This window comes from Lemur catta, chromosome 4, assembly GCF_020740605.2.
Source record: "Lemur catta isolate mLemCat1 chromosome 4, mLemCat1.pri, whole genome shotgun sequence".
Lineage (NCBI taxonomy): Eukaryota > Metazoa > Chordata > Mammalia > Primates > Lemuridae > Lemur > Lemur catta.
Genome location: NC_059131.1, coordinates 59,251,508 through 59,258,850, shown reverse-complemented (window position 1 = coordinate 59,258,850; position 7,343 = coordinate 59,251,508). Strand labels below are relative to the sequence as shown.

The 7,343-nt window shown below is 34.7% G+C and overlaps 1 non-coding gene across 1 annotated transcript; it reads left to right on the top strand.

The window, feature by feature from the left end:
- The first annotated feature begins 3,248 nt into the window (after positions 1–3,248).
- LOC123637534 lies at positions 3,249–3,389 on the top strand. Its single transcript, XR_006734906.1, has one exon. It is a non-coding gene; the product is annotated as a U4 spliceosomal RNA (small nuclear RNA).
- The last annotated feature ends 3,954 nt before the right edge of the window (positions 3,390–7,343 follow it).

Here is a 7,343-nt window from a genome sequence, read left to right as displayed (position 1 = left end):
AAAGTGTCAGAATTCAAAAATACTTCAACAGGCTGAAATAGTGAATTGGAACTAATAAAACATTTAATAGGGTAAAAAGTGGAGTTGACAGGTATTATAAGAAGCCTAGGGAACTTGAGTTGACTTCTCATTTAACTGAACCACAATATGGCTTCCTTAAAAGAAAATTCAGTTCTAGTCTGCCTTAATAGAGGTGGAGGGTCCAGAAGAAGGTGACAGCCTGCCATTATAGTTGTCACTCATCAGACATCTTCCATGTAGAGGAAAAGAGAGAATTAGCACAAAGAATAGTTTAGTAACCAAATATTATGTGAAGGATAGTAAAGGAATTATGGGAGCTTAAGACAAATATCAATTTCACCTTCTGTAAAATAAGATGGGGATAAAAGAGACACTCCACTCCCTTGTTCCAGTTGTCCATTTCAGCATAACAAACTACCCCAAAACTTAGTTGAGTAGGACAATGGACATTTTATTATGCTCACGGATTCTGTGGGTCAGAATTCAGAAAAAGCACAGCTGGGGCAGTCCTCCATAATGTCATCATAGATAACCAGATAGCTCAGGATGCCTCAAATGGCTAGGTGACAGGATAACTGGGCCAGGGAAGCCACTTCCAAGAAAGTTTCCATCCTAAGAGTTCTGGTGCCTTTTGCCGGGAAGGGAAAAGGACAGGCTCAGCTGTGCTGTCAGACGTGAAGCCCTGTGCAGCCTCCCCAGCATGGTGGTCCCAGGGTGGCCAGCCTGCTAACATAGCAGCTCTGGGCTTTAAAAGCGAGTGCTCCAGTGACAAAGGCAGACGCTTCACGGCCTTTTATGACCAGCCTTGGAAGTCAGAGTGTCACTTCTGCATACTCTAGAGTCTGAAGCTCAGAAAGCCCACTCAGATTCAAGGGACAAGAACATAGTTCTCAGCATGTGTTTTAAAACTAACAAGTGTCCTTTCCAACTCTAAAATGCCATTACTTTCTATCTCGTATCTAGGTAAAAATGGGGCAGATTTTGGCTCCAAGTGAAAAGCAAAAGAGCTTACCTGATATAGAGAATAGCTGAAGGGGGGGGGGCGGTGTGACTTATGAGAAAATTGCTCAGTATGTTGAAGAAGTATGAAATTTAGGAGTATATGAAGACAAAGATTTCATTTTTCTGTGAATCTGAGGAGAATCAAAAAACTTGGAATTTGAGTTACTACTAGTACTTGGTGGCAGTATTCAAAGAGAAAAATCACGAGGTTGTCTTTAAAGTAATTTCCAGAGAAGGACCAAGAGGCCAAGATGACCGGTGTGTCATCATCAGACAGAATAGTGGGTAGTCACTAAACAAGGCCTATGTTGTACACAAATCAAGTATACTTTGAACTATTGCCTGTAAGCATTCATGATAGGGGACTATATGTAATTTTGTGTGACAATTTCTAAGAAATTATCATTTCTGATATAGAGTGATGCCTAGTTTATTAATAAGGCAGAGAAAACTAAACTTCGGAGGCCATCCTGTTCTCTTTAATGGAAGGGAGGCTGGGCTGGGGAGGCAGGGGGGTGCTAACTGATAAACCGAGCATCTTTTACTTGTAACTGTGAACTCATGGAGCTGGTCCTTTAGAACAGGATAATGTCTAAGAGAGAAAGAAAGAGTGCTAAGGGTTAGTGGTGAGAAGCAGAATCAGGTCTAAATGAGCTGTCAGTTCAATGAAGACCTGAGCTATGTATCCAGAGTTGACATGTAGGATCAGAGGGTCAGAAAATCTGGACAGAATGAAGCAAAACTACTAAGTGGAAACTGAATAGAGTGGCTAAATACATATCAGAGGATGAACTTTTAGATATTCCATGCATGGAGTCAGAAACTATCCATGAGCTTACGTGGCAGATAGAGCATATAGAAGTAGGGTATGATAGGAATGAGTCTTGTGGCTCTACCCAGATGAAGGCAATTATGAATAAAATCTTTGTGAAAAGAGCAATTGCTAATATTTCAAGCTGGCTTTGTTATGTGGATCCAGGACAGGGCAGTTAAAAGAGAAGTCAGATCATTTGTGGTTGTGTAAGGGACAGCTGCCTCTGGGATGAAGCAGCTAAAGGCTTGGAGGGGTGTCAGGGCATTTAGAACTAAGAAACACATTACTTGCCTGCCTCATATGTATCAAGGAAATTTGCTAGAAAGTTTACATGTTAGCACATGGAGTTATGAGAAACAAACAAGTCTGCATTTTCAAAGGAGAAAGAACAGTGCATATATACTTTCAAAAAGCCTCAAATAAATATTGGTCAAATAAAGTATCTTTCCAAAGTTGCTCCCTGTTCACTTCCTCAGTAGTTTTGTGTTTTTTCAGCCATGTGTCCTTCATTACATTGGCTACTGGCATCTGGCTTTTATATTCTGGTTGCTATATTTAGATGTTTTAATTGACTCCTCTCACTAGGCAAGGTGTGTGACTCAATCATTACTCCCGATTAGCACATTGTTCATTGTAATTTGCTCTTCAGGGTTTAGTGACTTTGATTGGTTGGTTAAGTTTGCCTAACACAGACAAGCCTACACTGCCCAAATATTAACTATGTAAGAAGAAAAGCAAATTTATAATGTCTGTTAGACACTGTAAGAGTCTGGAGATTAGTTTACAAGTAATAACTAAGTATAATTTAAGTAATATAAGTAATTTATGAGTTTAAGCCCAATAAAATCGACATTCTTTTAACTGCAGCTTTGCAAAATACCCCTTTTTTTCCACCCATGTCTCTGAGGTTTTTTTGTTTTTTGATTGCTTGTTTTTGCATTACTTATGAAAATACTTCAATTTAAGAAGAGCTTTAACTGTAAAAAGGAGGTTAGTCAATCTGTTATTGTAAACTAATCAGTTTAATGAAAATTGATTTTTAACTTATTCCTTGCTAAAACTAAATTTTTTGAAAGAGAAGAAAATCTATAGATATTGATGCTTCAAAATTTTTTTCAGAGTACTTTTCTTCAAAAGTACCTCAGAGACAGGCTAATAAGGTGAAACTACTTCTTTTAAATTATTTTCCAATTAACATAAATAAATGTTAATTGAAAACATCTTAGAAAAGGAACATAAGTATTCAGAAAATAAAAAATTACCTATAATTATTTTTATATAATATGAATTTCATATACTTTCCTTCAGATTATGTGATTATATGCATGTATGTATAAAACCCATATATATATGCCACATATACAATATCATGTTACTTTAAAAACATAATTTTAAATTAATTTAAGAAATTAGCTTTGCACAGTAACACTCTTATAGCCAATGAGGTTTATCTCAGGTGTGATTATTGCTAATTGAAAACTTTTCCCAATACCTCACCATCACGACTTGAAATATAGTCAGTATTGGCAATTTTTGACAGTCTTTATTGAGACTAAAAAAAAAAAAGAAGAAAAGAAAATATGTTATATATAAAACAAGTAACACTTATAATTGAACTCTTACAATTTTTCTGTTTTTATGAAGCACATCTCTGTTACTTTGGATACATTCTTAAAAGTAAATTTGTAGTTAAAGTATATTGATTTGAGTCCATGCTTTTCAATACTTCTTTCCTATATTTTCCCATTGAAAAAGTAATAGTCGAAGGATGGTATAATAGAGAAAAACCTATATTGTCACTAAAATCTCATGATAGATGCCATCTAAATGCCAGAAAAAATAAGGACATTCTATAAAACATAGAGAAAGACCAAGAGTAAAAATAATCAACTATCAACAATAGACTGTAAGCAGGAAATACAAAGATGTATTCACCCAATGATGTAATGCCCAGGTCTGAAGGTGACAATACCTCTACTTGCAGTCCATTAGGTGAGAACTTAGGCACATGGCTATGCCTAGTTGCAAGTAAAACTGGGAGATATATTTTCTAGCTGCTCTGAGCAATCTTGTTATCAACCACAACTCTATTACCATGGAAGAAGGGAGAGTAGATTTTAGCAATCAATCAACAGTGCTGCCACACTGTATAATTATTATTCACTGCAGAAAAAGATATTTTAATGACTACATTTTTGTTCTCTATAATTTAATTTCCACTTTCTCTATCACATCGAGTATCTATAAAAGGCAAGTCTTTAGGAGACCAGGTGCCTGTAAAAGACAAAATTTAAAAGACTTTATAGCTGTTGCAGAATAAAAATACAGAGTAAATGGACTGTGGATTGGGCTGGCAACTTTTGACTGTATTGGAGACTTGAAGCTAAAACTGGCAGGCTCAGGGCCTCAGAATTTGAGCTCAAGAGTCACAGAGAGAACTAAATAAATACTTATATTATAGTTGTGAAAGATGCCCTTATCAGCCTCATGGCTGACATGGTGAAAATCAAATCTAAAGCATGTTTACTGTTGCTTTCTTTTTAAATTAGGGGATTATCTATCTATCTATCTATCTCTCCACCTACCTATCTGACTCCTAAAGATATTTCTTTTTTTTCAATTGGTCCTTTTGAATTCATCCTGATATTGTTAGATGGGTTAAATATTTTCTTAATGTTTTTCTGAAAATACTGGCTAGAAGTTTTTGTCTGTCCCCTGAGTTAATTTACATATTTAATAATCTTTACTTTTTTAATTCCATCTTTTTCTTTTTCATGCTGAAAGCTTTTGTCTAATGTCTACTTCTGTTTTTCTTACTGCTGTTTTTTATTTGAGCCTAAGAATAAGAAGGTAGAAAAGTGACCAAGGCAGCACTTTAGAGGGACGTGATGCCTGACACCTGACAGTCTTCACTTTGGGAGAAGCACGCAGACTTGAACATCACGCTTGGTGTTCCTAAAGGTCAACAGAAGTGGCAGTTTAACCTTGGGTGCCCAAACAAACCCTAGACCATTTACTCAACTTTTAGAGCAGAAACTTCTAACTTTTATGTAGGAGAAAATGCCTGGCTATGGGCCACTGGGTGTGGGAGATGGGAGATGGGCGATTGCGTATGCTATGTGGAGAACTTTCACTACCTTTATGGTGGGTTCTGTTTCTTTTCTAATATCTTTTCTACTTGCCCCTCCCAGTTCTGGGCTTCTTACTCTAAGCCACTCAATCTCTCCTTCAAACAACCAGGTCTACCCATGGTATGCTTCATGCTCCTGCACCATGCTTCTCCAGTGCCCTCGTCTGTCTGCTTTCCTTCTTCCACTAATGTATTTAGTATTTTTGATTCTTGATTCAGACCTTTTCACTCTTTATTACAATTTGAGGGATCTTTTCACTCTTTATTTACAATTTTAGGGGACTTTAAGAAGGTGAGGTGATTAGTTCTATTGGACTAAGTCTGCCATCTTGAATCAACTGCATATTTGTTTACAAATAGAGTAATATTCTATATAATGTTTTAAAATATTTTAGCTAGCTATCAAAAATATATTTCTATCATTAAGTTTTCTCTTATAACAATATTTTAATAACTATATTTAATATTTTAAGGCACACAAATTGATATACTTGTTTGGAATAAATTATTTTCTCATTTTCCCCATTTTACATAGTGATCAATTCATTTCCTTATAATTATGTCTTTGTCCCTGGCAATAATTAAACTCCTAGGAGAAATACCTAGAAGTTAAATTACTGAATAAATAGATATATCAATTCAAAAATTGATGCATTGCCAAATTGTCATATAAAAAGCTGTGACAGTTTATATTTCTACCACAAGTGAGAAAGAATAATAAAACATCCTCTGGGTTTTATTATTTTTAAGCTGGGACAATATATGGTAATTAAGTAGAGCATAGCATTGTTTAATTTGCTTTTCTTTGATGACTGCACAGATTGAAGACAGTTTCATATGTTTTATTAATCACTGGTAACTTGGTGAACTTGAATTATCCATTCACACACTTTGCCCATATTTCTATTGGTTTGTTCTCATTTTTTCTGGTCAATTTCAAAGACAGGTGTCTGTATTAAAGACATCAACATTTTATTTTTTATTTTTCTTACTATTTTCCCTAATTTGTTATTTTCTTTTAATACCTCTGTTGGTTTTGATTTATTGATCTCAAGGTCATGTTGTAGAGAAAAACTTATCAAATTGTTCCTGTATTTTATCTCCAATAGGATCATGCATAAAAGTTTATCTACCCTCTAAATTATATAAGTAATCACTTTTATTTTCTTAAGTTTTTTTTTAATTTGGTATTATTAAAAAACATCATTTTGAAAATATTTTGATGGCATATGTGAGCAATTATCTAACAATTTTTTGCCAAATATTTGGCCAAATGATCCCCAAACTATTTATGAAATAATATAGATTTTATGTATTGACTTTTATTGCCAACTATATTATGAATATGCAGTGTAGAGATTGTTGGCAGTTATGTTCTTCTAGTCCATTTTAGTTGTATCTAGAATGCATGTGTGTGTGTGTGTGTGTGTGTGTGTATTTTTCTTCTTCCTAGAATGAGGCAACATCTGGGGATGCTCAGTTGTTTTTTTTTTTTTTAACAGATATAACAGATATGGCAAATAGGGGACTATCCTTGGTATAGGTCACTGTCCACCTCATATGGTGACTGGATACTCCTCTCAGATATATAACAGGGGAATGTGTATAACACCTGATCAATTTCAGGATCTAAAGGTTTCATTTAGGCCTCTTTTATCCCAACTTCCTAATTTTCTGATACATTGAACATACAGATTTTAGAAAACTAAAACACTTAGGATATGTTCTCAATATTACTTCGAAACTCTTAAGAAAAACAGAACTCTCAGTATCCTTGAGAGGATGGTGCCAAGAAGTTGGAGAGTGGTCACTTCCAGTTTTCAAGGCAGTTTCCCCTGCATTCATAAATCAGGGGAAAGAATGTGAGGAAATTATAAAGGAAATTGCTACATTATTTTCTCAGTCCCCTATTTCTTGAAGTCAGTTTGGGCTATGATATGATTTGAAAGATAGATTATTTCATTTATTAGTTCTTAGCCCAGGTCCACCTTATTCATGTACTTCCTCCTAGATGCCATTATTGAATAATCAGAGTTAGTTTTTTAGACTTCGTTTTAGTGTCAGTTTTCTTCACTTTTTATCCCCCCCAGTAACTTCTTTCGGTGTTATAATGAGAATTTGAGTGAAATTACATTAAAGTCCATTTACTTTTTGTGATTTTTGAGCTACTATTCTACAGTTCTTGATTCTGTTGTTGAGAATTGATATAACATTAAATACACGATAGAATAGTGTTTGGTATATAATACACATTTGATCTTATTTACTTTCAGTGTTTAACAAATCTGTCTTAGAGAGGAAAAAGAAATCTATATTGATAAGCTAATGTAGAACATAAAATAATATTTATTATAGGTCTTTTGTTCAATTCCAAGC